This window comes from Branchiostoma lanceolatum, chromosome 10, assembly GCF_035083965.1.
Source record: "Branchiostoma lanceolatum isolate klBraLanc5 chromosome 10, klBraLanc5.hap2, whole genome shotgun sequence".
NCBI lineage: Eukaryota > Metazoa > Chordata > Leptocardii > Amphioxiformes > Branchiostomatidae > Branchiostoma > Branchiostoma lanceolatum.
This window is the reverse complement of record NC_089731.1, coordinates 16,895,070-16,910,923: the sequence shown is the minus strand read 5'-3', so window position 1 is coordinate 16,910,923 and position 15,854 is coordinate 16,895,070. Positions and strand designations below refer to the sequence as shown.

The 15,854-nt window shown below is 42.3% G+C and overlaps 1 long non-coding RNA gene across 2 annotated transcripts; it reads right to left on the bottom strand.

Moving 5' to 3' along the window:
• Window positions 1-843: 843 nt before the first annotated feature.
• On the bottom strand, window positions 844-14,736 carry LOC136443175 (uncharacterized). 2 transcript variants are annotated; one of them, XR_010757089.1, is made up of 4 exons: window positions 14,476-14,736; window positions 13,933-13,996; window positions 1,407-1,715; window positions 844-1,169 (listed from the first exon to the last, which is right to left on the bottom strand). It is a non-coding gene; the product is annotated as an uncharacterized lncRNA (long non-coding RNA). The 2 variants fall into 2 exon arrangements; XR_010757088.1 differs by having other exon boundaries at window positions 13,933-14,733.
• Between the last annotated feature and the right edge of the window lie 1,118 nt (window positions 14,737-15,854).

Sequence of the window (15,854 nt, the reverse complement as noted above, 5' to 3'; positions counted from 1 at the left end):
TGCTCCGCGGCGCTGTGAGAGGGAAGCAAACCCGAACCAAAAATACAATAAGACGCAAACCGGGACAAAACCTTCCCCCTAGCAAACCACGAGCACAATACACACACCGAACATAACAAAATTCCGCTAACGCACAATGCGCCAAAAACCCTAGAGTCGCAACCCCGACTTCGGAGCCTTAACCTAAAGCAAACCTCCGGTCGGAAACTTGGGTCTCTTCCCGCTGTTAGACGTCGACATGTTGTCCACTTTGGCAAAACTCGCAGAGCTTCAGGTCCCATGTAGTGGAGAACCTGGGTTAGGAGAGTGTTATAGTCATGTGCCTCCACCTTATATAGTAGGGATATGTGACGTCACACCGTCTGACCAATGGCTGTGCATGACAAATAGCAGGGAGAATCTATAAAAGATTTGGAGGAAGACTATTGAAAGATCACATAACCTTATTGTGTTGGAATAAAATCTTTGCTCTGTACAACTGGTCTTACAAAATCTAGCATACCTACATCTAGATTTTTGACACACTTTAAGGGTGGTAAAATATTTGAAAACTAGAGAGGCAACATTTGCGGGCAAATGCAAAATGTTTACCTTCGCATAGTCTAGCCTGCCATTCATACTTCTACAAACTTAAGGTACTTTGGAGGGATGGGTAAGAGAATATTTTGCCTTCGCTCATATTGCAAGACTTTCATAAAGATACTACTGGAGTGCCATTCATTGAATAGTTTGGATGTTCTTAGCCCCAACAAGGATGAATGTCAAATGATTCTCTCAGCACACACTCTCACCATCAATGTAATTAAGAGGAGAGATACAAGCACAAGTTATGTACACTTTGAATCTTCTTGACAGGTTTAATCAAACAATTTTTGAAATCTTACATTTTGTCTTCTCTCACAATCTTATTACTTTTTAGTACATACAAAAATGCAAATACAAAAACTGTAAATACAAGAAAAATGGAAGTACAAAAAATATGCAAGCTGAAATAATATACACTTTGAGTCTTAACTATGTGAGCCAAACAATCTGAAGCTTAATTATTGTTATCAAAATTTGCAAAGCTGGTGTCCTTCTGCGCAGCTGCAGCTTGCTGGGACCTCCCCATGCAGTTTCTCATGGAGACATGGACCACGTTCTGCCTCTCTTCTCTAGATGGGTCCCATCTGGAGGACAGAAACAGGAGTGAGGTTTGAGGAAAAGAAGCATTCAGGATAAAAATCATAGGTTAATCAGTCTCTTTGAAGTTAAAGAAACAATCAACATCATGTGCACCCTTTGCTGTTGACCCAACAACTTACACTTGACATCACCTTTTCTCTAGATCTAAAACACATGTTTACTGGTGTTTTAACAGAAAACAATTCTATTTTTATTTCCTTGTTATATTAGCACAAGCATACCTGCTGTATGTTCAGACTGCTTGAGCATGATCTTCTGACTGCTTAACCACTTAAAAGAAAAGGAAAATTATGGTTACTGACAATGATGCAGCTGCAGTGGTGGAGAACTCTAAATATGGAATTTCATGCTTTCAAAAGGAAAAATGAGTTGAAACATGACAATAAGAGTGAAAAAGATATATTACATAAGATCAAGATACAAGATTACAAATATAGAATCTATAATATAAAGAAAAAGTTAAGAAAAAAAACCGCCTGATATATTTTCCAAGGTACTTTAAGGTGCTCTTCGAACAGAAGAATGGTCTCCTAAAAGAAAGGGAAAAAAAGAAGAGATTAGATCATTGGTTAAAAGTGACTACCTATTGTTATCCTTGTGCATTCCGTTTTTTTCTTCTTTTTTCATTTCCTCTATCCCAATCACAGGGAGAGCTATTTTTCCTTCCTCAACCACAATCACAGGGGAGAGCTCTTTTTCCTTCCTTTGTAACACCAGGAACCCCCTTACCCACCCCTAACCTTAGGGGTGGGTAAGGGGGTTCCTGTTTCACCAGGAACCCCCTTACCAACCACTGAGGTTAGGGGTTGGCAAGGGCGGAGTGGGTACGACTTCATCGTTCATGTCCCCTCCCCCTTGCATACCCTGTTTGTTCAGCTTTGACCAAACAGGATTACCAAGACCAGAGCTGGTGATGATCCTTATGTCGCCAGGAACCCCCTTACAAACTCCAAACCTCAATGGTTTCTTGGTAAGGGGGTTCCTGTTTCGCAAGGAACCCCCTTACCAACCACTGAGGTTAGTGGTTGGCAAGGGCGGAGCGGGTATATATGACCCTCCCCCTCGCATACCCTGTTTGTTCAACATTGAGTTTGACCAATCAGAGTATGCAAGGCCAGACTGGCGACTATCCTTTTTTTTTGCACCAGGAACCCCCGTAGGCGGAGCGGGTAATGCTTCCTCTCCCTTGCCCACCTAATACGGTTGGCAAGGGCAGAGCTGGTGCATATCCTCATTATGATAACAAAGGAAGGAATTTTTTTCTATTCCATCGCCTTTTCACAGGTTATTGCAGCATCACTGATACAGCGAACAATACACAGCATCATGGTAACTGTAAAATGTCTGTATGACCCCACAGCTTACATTTGATGGCACTGGTGAAATGTAAACATGGTCAATAAGGGTTCCTTTCATGGTTGTAGGATCTTCCACCAACTGTTCGAAATCCTTTGTCACAAAGAAATTCAGAATCTTTTTGTTGTCTTCCCCTGAAATCAAGTTCTCGTTAAAGTCCCCAAGAAAGATTGTAGTATTTCGTTTCACCGTGGCCAGGTGCTGCATCAATTTCTCTAAATTGCATATGAATACATCTTTTTTCACATTGGGTGGCCTGTAAATAGGTACAATGAGAATTTCCACTCCCTCAGCAGACATACGCATAACCACACATTCAAGGCGTATGTCACTTGGAATAGGTATTTCAGAACATCTGTACCCATAACGGACATAAACTGCCACTCCTCCATGAGGGGAACTTGTTGTCATAGAGTCTGCCTCACAAACACGTCTCCTGTCTTGACGAAACACAGTAAAGTTTTCTAGCTGCACCTGAGAAGACTGCACATCACCAGATAGCCATGTCTCAGTCAAGCATATTATATCAGCTTTGAGCAGACAGGTGGATTTCAGACTTTTAAAGTGGCCTACCAGGCCTTCAGTATTGTGGTGGACAATATTTAGGACCCTATTGCTTTCAGATCTGTCATCAATATTTATGAACGGGTCACATCTAAACTGTAAGTGCCTCATACTTTTGACCGCCTCCTCTACTTGCTCATCACAGTAGATAGAGTCCTGCTTGTAGTCGGTAATGTAGAGCCCACCTATTGAACAAACCCTACTTAATGCCACATACGACATACCTGATGCGAAAGCCTTTTTCATGGAGACAACCGCTTTAGGAACAGTCATGCCCTGCACTTTGTGTGTCGTACATGCCCAGGCTAGCTTCAACGGGATTTGGTGACGTGTAACATTGCGAATTTTTTTCAAGGTGCTCTCGATCTGACGCACTGGCACTGAGTTGACAGGTATCTCCTTGGGAACAGCACTCTTTTGCCTTTCCTCAGCACCTACCCTTGGGTTATCAAATAGCACATAAACAGTTGCAACTTCACTGGCATTATCTTCCCCACCTTTCATTCCAGTCACAGTTCCAAATGCACCATTCACTAAACCATCTTCAACGTTGACATTGCGGCAAAGTATGACCCTAGCACCAACTCCGACTCGGAGCACATCTAGTAGGTCGTCTCGTACCCCTTCAACTAAATCTCTCCTTTTAATCGAACCTGAGCACAGATCTTTGGAAAAATCAAAGGCCTCGTATCGTCTAATCGGTGAACACCGGAGGATCAACATGTTGTCATTATGCCGATCAACAGTATCATTGGTGCCGAAAATGTGAAGGGCATCTTTAGGGTAATCATCTGATGCAAAGTCAAGAGAGAGCACCCTTGAACACAGAGTTTTGTCATCTTCATCTGAAAGTTTGTCTTTCTTTCTCTTTACCCTAAGCCTGTTCAAAAGCTCGGCAAATGCAGCATCATCCTTCTGCCTCATGATCTCCTCTAGTTGCACAACTTCAAAAATGGGATTCCAGAGGTCAATGATCTCTTTTTTTCTATCCCTGCAAAGGCTCTTACCTTTGACTGGAGGTAGTTGGTACATGTCGCCAACTGCCAATATACTTACATTTCCAAACTTTGCATCTGGGTGCGCATGTGTCAGTTGGCCCAATCTGCCGTCGATGAAGGACATTACATTTTTATCAACCATCGACACTTCATCTATGACCACAATCTTTAGACTTTGGTACTGTGCGCGCACTGTATTCAGTGTTTTTTCCGAGAGGGGTTGATATTTAGAACCAAATGTCAAGTGGAACGCATGGTGGACAGTGCTTCCACCGATGTTGAAAGCGGCCGTTCCCGTGGGCGCCGTAAGTAGGACAGAGATATCGTCAGGGTTCTCTTGTGTCTGCTTAAGTATTCTCGTAGCTTCGTAACATATGCACTTGATAAGATGGCTCTTTCCGGTCCCAGCACCGCCCGTTACAAAAATATGAAAGGGCTCCGGTCGCTTCCCCGCTGCAGTTTCCAAACACCACTTCCGTACAAAATAGAAAACATCTTGTTGCATGGGATTGAGCGACTGCACTAGAGGGAGTGCAGTTTTTGAAGCGATCTGCAACTGGCATTTTTCTAGGGTGAAGCCTTGTTCTTTCGACTTGTCTGTCCTGTCCACAATCGCAAGATCAGGGATGTCATCCTCAATATCTTCATCATCAAAAAGTTGGACTTTTACTTGCGCGTCTTGACACTCAAATCTGTCCTGTTCCTGTACAGGGAAGATCTGGGCCCAAGCATCATCTAGATCACCGCTGGTGTTTTCTACTTCTTTACGTGCCCCCTCAAGTTCTTCACGATTTTTCTCAAATTGACACCTGTTATTCTCCACAATATCCCTGACATTTAAGACACCTGTTCTTTCAGACAATAAAACAGAGCCACTCAAGTAGAAGTCTTCATACTTTGCAAACTGTTCTGGTTTTAACTGCATGTCAGAGTAGTGCGGCAAGTATAACTTGAGCAACGTCAAGTAGAATCGCTCTGGATCTTTTTCCTTATTAAACTTGGCAAAGCGAATGATAGCAGGGTTCGATCTGGTGCGCTTTTGTACAGACCCTAAATTATCATTCAGGACATACTTCTTGGTGCCTCGAGATGGCTGCTCACCATCTTGTTGCTTCCCCGAAAAGGAAACCACACGATACTTAGAGACAAACTTTGCGTCACACATTGTTTGGAAGGGTTCTTCCAGTCTCGCCTTGTATCGGTCCATAATGCTCGGCATCCAGATGCTTTCCTCCTCGCCGTTTTCTGCACTAGCAATGTTCTGGATCGCTGCCAAGGGTTTAGACAGGCGACTAGCTTTCTCATCTGTCGGTATGAAAATGACTTCTCTTGAACAATCCTTTAGCTTCAGGCTACAGGCTCGATACACTGCCTCCTGCGCACTCACTTCCCTGTGGTGAAGGTAGGCGTTGCCTACTTTTCTCATTTCATTAACTACATCCTGATTCCCTTCCCTAGCCTCTTTCTGGGCCTGTTTAAGTAGCTTTCCCATTTCCCTTTCTGCTTTGCTAATGTACGATACAATGTACTTAACACAACTGTACGCATCGAGAACATATTGGATGTCCATGTTACCATTCCAAGCCCGGAGTAGATGTGGATTGTAATTGTTCACCCACATGTCCTTTGGCTCGCGCCTGAGCACTACTTGCTTCCTGGCTGCCATCAAATTGAAGGCGTCACAGAACTCTGCAGCCGAGAGATCTGCCTCCTTCAGAATGGTGTCCGTGGAGCACTTGCTTGGCTCCTTGGTCTTGTCCAACACGTCCCAGAATTTTTTAAGGACTGCTTCGGCTTGCTTCTTTCTTCCTTTGAAGGATGCCATTTCTGCATCAGTTAGATCCTGCAGTTTCACGGGGCCGCACATAAATGTCTGCTTCACTGGAGGTTTTGGGAATCCAAACCTACAGACCTTGCCACCTTTCTTGCAGGATGCGGTATGACCTTTCCGATGCGTTTGAACCTGACTAACTATGTCAAATAGCTCTTTATCTGTCTCTGAGTCGGGTAGCTGACTGCACACATACCTGTCCACAAAGGAACATATCTCCTCTTCAGAATTTACGTTCAGCATTAGTTGTGACATGACAAGCCACAACAGCAAACATGAGGCCTCTGCCCAACAGCGCAAAGAGCCATGTGCAGGATTGCAGAAGCAGCCTATCCTCGCCCTGTATGTAGCCAGGTCGACCCCCATCCTGGTTGCCACTGGTCACCTACCTGTGGTAAATTTTCAATATGAAGTTAATCAGAGTTGTGCATACATATTTCCATTTGAGTCATGTAAAATAGGAACACTTTTCCTCTGCCTCATCATGTTAATATGTTTCAGTTATCTTCAGACATGTAGCCAAGGCCCCATCCAATGTCATCATCCATCACGCAAGAAGGGAACAAATTTTGGTGTTCGTACCGAAGCCTTAATGTACCATAAGACCTCTCATAACATGAATACGGCTGGAAATTGCATAAACTGTGCACTGATTGAGCATATCCTAGCACATCAGGCATCATCCATAAGTCTCCTTTGTACTGATAATGTGCACACAGACCAAGATCATTAACCCCTGTATGCACATCCACTATCGAAGTCTTGATGTCCTGAGCATCGATGATAAGGCCTGTCTCTTGCGCAAGGACAGAGACAATGTAATCCATGGGATTCTGGGTCGGCCATGCTCGAAGGAGGATATCAAGACAGGGCTCAAAATCAGTATCATTGGCATCATATGCAAAACTGTTACCCATCACTTCAATGTCTGCTGATGACTCAAACCCACTCACAATAGCATATACATCATAATCATCATAAGCTACTCTAAGATTTAGTGCTTCTGATTCTATATCTTCAAAGGGCATTCGCCATGGCGTTGCAGAACCAGGCTTCTGCCACAGGTGGAAAATGGTTTTGGTATTCCACACACTGTTCAGTGGAACGGCACTTCCTTGAATACCAGGGGGTAGCTGGGCAAGTGCATTGTGACTGTACACAGAGGCCATGCAGGAGTGCTGTAACAAAGAGCAGCTGCTCCACAGTGGGGAAATGTCCTTCAGATCTGGGTCTGGTTCCATTCTGAACTTTCAACTGGCAAGCACAATGCGACCACAGCCTGAAAACAAGTAAGCCTGGTTCAGGACACGAAAAATGTCAGCACTCATTCACTGCTACATTCACTGATAAACGTGTATTCTCTTTCTAACTACCTTTGGCACGGAATTTCTTATTGTCACATGGGCCAAATCACTGGCTATTAAAGGTATCTTCATGGTCCTGACAAGTCGACAAATCTCATTCAGTGCACTGCATTATAAGGGAATCAGACTTGGCCTAATTACTGTTCAACATTTGGTGTTTGTGTTTATTCATAGACTTGTTTCTTTTATTCAAATAAATACGTTGCATAATTTGTACAGATCCGAAAAATATCACAGCTAAAAATTAACTATAAAAATCTAAACAAACAAAAATTATTCTAAAAAAAAGTCGGCCCAACTTCTACCACATCGAACGTTGATAACAGGCCGATTGTTCCGATCGTGACTATTTAATATGACCTAAAATAAAATCGCATCAGTGTTTCCGCGAGTTACGGTAAGCTTCTGTTGCCGCCATCTTGGCCATGCGACCAAAACAACGACTACGTATCCGTATGTTTTGACGTCGCTAGACAACCCGTTACCCATGGATACAATATGGCGTATGTCGACCGTTTCGCGCCTTTAGCCTAGACCTTTTCATTACCCTGTCACCACAAAATCCAATGGGAAAATAGGAAAACGAAAAAAATAGAAGGATGAAAATCTACAACTGCAACCATGTACGCTGACAGCAAGGGAACCTCATTGTTACCAACAAAGTATTTTATCCTGTCAACCAAAACGATTAAACTTTGGCGGGAAAATAGAAACGAACCTACCTCAGTACCTGAAAAAGTTCCCTGAAATCCTCGACTAAAAAAATCAGAGGGGGGGGGGGTTAAATATACTCGGCAACGAACCTTTCCGACAAATGTAAAGACGGATTAATCTGACGGATCTATGAAAAGTGAATATTCGAGGTGAATATTTCAGTTAAATCTTGAAATCGAAAAATTCAGTGAAGCGTTGACAGAATACGACGTCCACTGAAAAAAAGGCTCATTTGCATAGGCCATGACGTGAGCTTTTTCTGCCAATCACAAGCCACGTCGAGTCGAAATCCCGCTGTAATGCCGGGGTTATAGGAGGCGTTATATCACTATAACCACACATATTGAAGTCTTTTCTCAGATACAAATTGTACGAGTTCATGTATTACTATTCAAGTCTTTTTGTGACACAACATTTTACCGACTTTGGCTAGCTTGCATTTTCAATCAAAAGAAACTTTCTAATCGGTCTCTCCACGGAACCCCCTTGCGTGACTTGGACGAATCTAACTCGCCCTGACGCGGGTATTCATAAGCCAATCAGATCTCCTGATTCTTGGACACTCTGCTCATCAAATCTTCGCGCCAAAAAACGACACTTTTGCATGGCGACGAACGTAGTTGTAGTGGAGCAGTACATGCAAGGTGGGTTTTCATACACGTTCAGCTGATTCTTTTTCCCTTTATCTTTTCCCCTTTATCTTTTCCCTACATTACCAGTAACGGAGCTGGTGCAAGCAATTGCTATACGACGTCCTTTGCAAATGTGTAATAATATTCAGCCGCGGTAGTGTTTTCGTGTTCCCCAAGCAATTCCTGACATTGATGAAAGGTCAACTTGTAACGTTACAAATTACATATTGTTTGTGTCCTGAAACGTAGAGCTGAACATGAATGACAAGTCGGACAAGTCGGACATGGAGGAGGACGAAAGGATTCTGGACAGCAGCGACGAGTATGTATTCATTACATTTGTCTAGATACACTAATGTTACCCTTGGTTGACTTCCCCTTTCAACTGTATTGATGTATGAAATGTTGCAGTTTAGTTCAGTCACGACTCATTATTCAAAATTGACTTTCAACTTCAAATTTCATCGCAAGATACCACAACCCTGAATATCAAACGTGTTGCTATTCTATTGGTGTGTGACCTATACTTTTTGAATTGAGCAAATATGTAGAATATGAGGCTATAACCTCGAATAATTTTGGCCCCGCCAAAGATTCAGTCCGTAAAGCAGCTCTCCCTGGCGTTTCGGTGCGGGTTCGAATCCTGTGGCTAGGACACTGTTCTACTGGCTTTTTTTTGTTTTTTCAATTGCTCTGACTTGCAATTTGAAGATATTGCATTATCGAGACAGACAGCATGTCGGAAAAAAAATAACTTACGTCATACCCATATATCTTCCATGTGCTTCCCTGAATGGAAATTGCAGAGTCAACAACAACGTCCCTACACCTAGCTATAGGCCTCCGAGGTGACTATGGTCTTTTCCACATACATTATTTAACTTACATACAAATACTCGCGTTTTGGTGCGGGTTCGAATCCTGTGGCTAGGACACTGTTCTACTGGCTTTTTTTTGTTTTTTCAATTGCTCTGACTTGCAATTTGAAGATATTGCATTATCGAGACAGACAGCATGTCGGAAAAAAAATAACTTACGTCATACCCATATATCTTCCATGTGCTTCCCTGAATGGAAATTGCAGAGTCAACAACAACGTCCCTACACCTAGCTATAGGCCTCCGAGGTGACTATGGTCTTTTCCACATACATTATTTAACTTACATACAAATACTCGCGTTTTGGTGCGGGTTCGAATCCTGTGGCTAGGACACTGTTCTACTGGCTTTTTTTTGTTTTTTTCAATTGCTCTGACTTGCAATTTGAAGATATTGCATTATCGAGACAGACAGCATGTCGGTAAGAAAATAAATTATGCTATACCCATATCTTCCATGTGCTTCCCTGAATGGAAATTGCAGTGAGGACAAAGATCGTCCAAAGTGAGTATGGTCTTTTCCACATATTTAACTTACATACAAATACTCAGTCATTGTACCAATATATAATGAAATGAAATCAATGAAATGTTGGGACGTCTTCAGAATTCTTATGGTTCAAACTCTTTTCATGCACCACAGAAGCCAGTGGCTGAGGGAAACAGAACCGTAAGTATTAAATGTATCTTATTATGCTGCATTAAAACAACCCACGTAGATTCAATACACCTGATTCATATTTTGACTTTTCATTACATGTGAATACTGTAAATGCAGAAATATTCGCGGTGGTTTTATGTTTGCGCTTTTCACAGTGACCTCCTCCACACAAACTTAAAGCAACAGCAAACTTTTGCCCATCTATGACTGTAGCGCTACTATTGTTTCAACCGTTATCTTAAAACCAACGCAAACACTCCATTCTCTTCCTACCGCGAAATAAAAACCACACAGACTTAAATGCATTTACAGCATTAGCATACTTTTTACGCTCACATGTTCATATTTTTCCTTTTCAAACTGCCTGCCTGTAAGCAGAGGAAAGCGTCACTTTGACGAAGAAAACGAAGAGTAAGTTTGTGTCTGTCATCACAAGGGATAGGATGTTATCACAATAATAATATTATTATAAAGATGATTTAGTTTGCTTCTAAATGTCAATTTAAAGAAGGCAATTGTCGATGGATATCTCACATCACCACAAAAAATACATGTTGCTTTATCTGATGTTTCTTCTTTATCGCTTTTGCAGCCTTTGCTGGGCCTGCAATGGCCATGGGCACTACAAGAGGGAGTGCCCAAGTGTCAAGTAAGTGCAACCATCTGTATTCTGAATATATGTACATACTTTTCTTTGTAACATGTGCTGTATTTGAAATTTTTACGTTTACCGTAAAGGAGGACACACTATTCAAGCACCTAATTACTAATCTATTTTTAGTGAGTCCACTGACAAGAACATCTTCTATCCTCCTTTCTCCTACAGGAAACGACGCGGTGGAGGAGGGCGGCGCGGTGGTGGAGGAGGGCGCGGTGGTGGAGGAGGGCGCGGTGGTGGAGGAGGGCGCGGTGGAGGAGGGTGGGGCCCCTCCTTCACCTTCTACTTTTAAATAGAGTTGAGTTTATTGAGTTACCCTTAACAATAAACAAGTTTCCAAAGCCTCTGTCAGCAAGCTGTTTTCAGGTTCCTTGGGTCAGAGTACCACTTCTTCTTACTTGAACAAACTAACAAAAGGTTTTCAACGAAATAGCACCGAGGCTTACTACCTGTCTAAGCTAAGAAGTTGCTGTCAGATTTTTGTATCAATACTGCACAGTGAGAAAATGCTTTCTCATTACAGCGGAAATGCGGGGAATGATTACATGGACAATTCTAACGTAAGATTTTGGGCATCCAGAGGATGTTTTATTGGTGACGATAGTGTTTTAGTGATGCGATTGACACACAGACTTCTGATTGATACCAGTCTCTAATGGCTGCCATTTGGCAGCCGGGAGGACATCTAGACACGTTCGTTTGTCAAATTCCAGTCACCTGGCGATGCCGCTATGCCTGAAAATATATTTTGCAGATGGAATCTAGAGATGATGCGATCCCATTTGAGCTAGATGGGCGTCATTACGGGACTGTTGCGGCCCTCCTTCCGGACCGGCCGTTACCTCTTATTGCCACCTCGTAACTTCGGAACCATTAGTTTAGTTGTTGTTATTGTTATTGACAATATTGCAGTCATCACACTGCGGTTGGACATTTCAAGTCACTTCACTGCCCTGTGTGTCAACAGACCGCACTTGAGTGGCAATTTGGCTTACTGATCTCAGAGTGTGCATGGATATTTGTGTATAAATTGGGCCAATAGCACAATATGAACAAGTGTCGCAATTAAAAATTATTGCCATTGCGAAGGTGTACATGTCTGAGTTGATCTTACTTCACTGTAAAGAAAGTACCGACGTAGCACTCTTAGTTCTACCATATCATTTGTTCAAAAAGCACTCAGATTAGAAATCGGTAAGGCGTATGCCGTCTGTCAAGCAGTTGTAGAAAGGCACCATAAGTTACTCAAGGAGTTCAAAACAGATATCAAAAGGCTGGAGCATATGTAGTTTCATTTTTCTGTGATTTCACCTTGGATAGACACAAGACACCAGGCAGAAAATTCCAACAAGTTTCTTTTATTTATTCACATTAAACATCTCATGGCTAAGCTATCATCAAACCTAGCCTATGTTAGAAGGTATGCCTGTTATCTACCTGATACAATGTGCAAGGTTGTTGTTCAAGCACTAGTGTTATCAATCTTGAACTATTGCTCACCTGTATTGGCTAGTGTACCAGATTCATGTACTAAGAAGTTACAAGTGATACAAAACAAAACAAAGCCTGTAGACTGGCCCTTAGATGTTCATTTGACACTCCAATCCAATCGTCCTCTAATGTCTTGCCGCCGAGTCGCCGCTTCTTTCGCGAGGGAGAGCTTCCCGCAGTTGACATACTGGGGTTCACCTAAGTGCTCGTTGCGAGTCAGAGAAGTGTTTCTCCTTTGAGTTATTGTTAATATTGTCTCGATTTCAATCATGACCAACTTGCAACACAGATTGCAAAAAAAATTATATTCATTTGACATTCTGAAAACAACTTATGGTAAATAAAACAAATTTGCAACAAGTGCCTTCACTAATTTTTCAATGACCCCTGACCTGAGCATTGCATATAACTCACCGGGCATAGACTCCAAGTCAACGCTGCGGATTTACATACAAGTTAACGTGACTTAAGTCCAACTTCTCCCCCCCCCCAAAATGACCCCTTGCTGAGCGATTTTAGTATGGTCTTGTGGTGAGTCATGTTGAGTCCAGAAAACCAGGTCATAGTAACTGAGTAAGCCACATAGTCGACCACTAATATACAAGTAAATGCAACTAAGTCCAACTTCTCAGCCCCCCACCCCCCAAAAAATGACCCCTTGCTGAGCAACTTAAGTATGGTCTTGAGGTGAGTCAAGTTGAGTCCAGAAAACCAGGTCAAAGTAAGCCTCAGAGTCGACCACTAGAATGATGTGCAAAAATTTTCTTCTGTTTCCACACAAAATATGTTTTTGGCGGTATTGTAAATCGTAAAAAGCAATTGCAAAATGAAATTATACATGCTGTAAATTTCAAGTCACATAAACAAATAATCATGGCTAGTGCTGCGTACCTGAACTCCAGACCTAAACTCGACTTGTAAAAATGTTAAGGTTCAAGTCCAAAAAAATAAACGTCAGGAACCAAGTCCGGACTTGCAAAATAGAATTTCTCACTTATAGTCTTATTTTTCTTCTAAACCATCTCAAATCATCCATAGATCATGAAATCTGCACAGAAAAAACTCAAACATTGCTGCTTTTTTGATTATGACTGAGCTTTTGCATGATTTTGCATGTATATTTTCAAAATTTTATGTCAGCTTTATGTCAACATGTAAGTTTACATATGGCCACAGTTTCATGTGAACCCTTGGGCTTGAATCTGGATCGAACCAGAACATGAGTTTAGGTATGCAGCTCTAAATCATGGCCTAAGCAATGGGCTGCTCCAAAAAAAAAAGTTGTGGAGGGGGGGGTGGGGGGTGGAAGAGGTACAAAATCGGGTTTTGTCCCTACCCTAGCTCCAATCCAGAAAGTGGTCAACCAAACCCAGTTCCTAATCCAAAATGGCCCAACTGACCCTAGTTCCGGGTCAAAAATTGCTCCCACCACACCCCCCCACACCCCTAGTTCCTAATCCAAAATTGCACAAACACTCCCTGCCCTGGTTCCTAATCCAGATGCTTAAACCCTACCCCCCTTCCAATCCAGCCTCTTCCACCCCCACCCCTTTTCAACTATTTTTTGGAACAGCCCAATGTTGTAGATTGTGCAAACTTACCGTATTTTCTGTTGCTGTGTATGTTTTGAAGGACCAACAGCTTGAGTAGTAATCCCTACTCCACCTGCAAATAATAGCTCAAATGGCGGAATACATGTTCAGCAAACATGATGTTTCCACGGCGACTAAGATGCAAAGCATCAATGGCCAACATTGACCTTTTTATATTGTCACCATTATCACAGTAGACAACACCACGGGTGGAACACAGAGCAGCTAACTGCGTGTTTAAGACGATCCGTCTGTCGTCCAAATCTTTACGATCTAATCGTGGCAGAATGCTGGACATCACAACCAAACATGAAGGAAATCGAGACATAGCAATGGTAATCAGTCGATCATAGTCTTCAATGTCTTCCTGTAGAGATCGCATCATGCACAGATTGTTCGTACCGACATGAATAAATACCAACGTAGGTACAACAACATTGAAACGGATCACATCTGCAGCGACGTCGACAATTTTGGCACCACGATTGGCATGTAAGATGAACGAAAAAGGTGGTGCATCACGAAAAGAAGACTGTTGTTCAAGATACTTACATATCGAGTCCGAGAAAACGACAACCTGAGGAAGTTTAGGTGTTTCTGCGGCGGCAGCCATAATCCCAGTCGACCACAGGCGTTCTTGTCTTGATCTCTTAGATTACGAACAATATCCTCTACACAACCCTATTCGTAATCGTAAAAATATATCTGCTTGTATTTCTATAGATATAGAAGATTGAAATATGAATGAAATAATCAAGAGACTTGATGTGACGCAAATTGTTCAAGCCGGAAGTAACGGCCTGAATTTGAATCGGACATAACCATTTGATTTCTTCGAGGGATCGCAGGTGAACATGAATAATTCATTATTTATCAAAACGTACGTAAGCACACATGTTGATTCGACAGGTATAGTCTCTTGTAGTCTTACTATTTGTGTATATATCTATTCATATTACTTGACCGACCATTTGGTGACAGGGCACTGCTTTTGTTAAAAAATTCAAAGAAACATAATTACACATCTCTACTGAGAAAATGGTTTCTTCCCGAAGTAACCATTTCTTTTTGCCAGGGCAGACAAGGTAAAAAAACAATTTTAGATAATTTCATACCGATTACCCGCATAAAACGCAGTTTTTCCAAAAAAAGTTGTTTTCAGTTTTCTCAGATATGTGTTTTCTGTATCCAAGCCTGGCGCTTTCAACTTTCTTTCACCTGTGGCTTCTTGTGCAACTTCTCTAAGGTGTTCTGCAAGGGCAGGATAGTCTCTCACTACAGCTTTCACAGCTCTCTGGTGATGGGGTAGCCATCTAGCACCGCTCGCTCTTTTGTTTTGTAGGATTGTCATCAGAATGCTTCCCCAGCCTTTTGAAGTTCAGACTATTTCAGCGGGGAGTTGTGATAGAAAATGTGCACAATAACGAGTGTTGTCGACAAGTTCGAAGGTTTTCACTTCTTTCAGAATGTCTTTTACTACACGCTCAAGTCTATGTAAACAGCAATGTATGGTCACCTTGGTGGTCGTCCTACTCCCGAGAAGGGCTGTGCTGTGTTGTAAGACCCTGGTCGTCGTCTTTTTCCTCCTCCGAACAGGTGTGCGGTACCGTTATTGTGACATTCCGCTCTGCTGCTAGGCGAGCTGCTTGTTTGAAGAAGAGCTTATGTTTTCCATCAGGTTTCCACGGGCGTAAGTTAGGGTCGCTGCTAATGTTTCGTTGCCTTCTAGCGTCTTGCGGGTTGCCTCCACAGTTGCCTAGATATTGAAGAGAAGAGCACATCATTGATTCGTAGCTATTCTTAGAGTCCGTCATCGTAAAAACATGTTATATATTGTATTGTATAGTGTATTCTTGCACTGAAATCTACTTGGTACCCCTTGTGAACAACATCGGAAATCGTAACTAGTGCACCATTCGTTCGGCGGCATC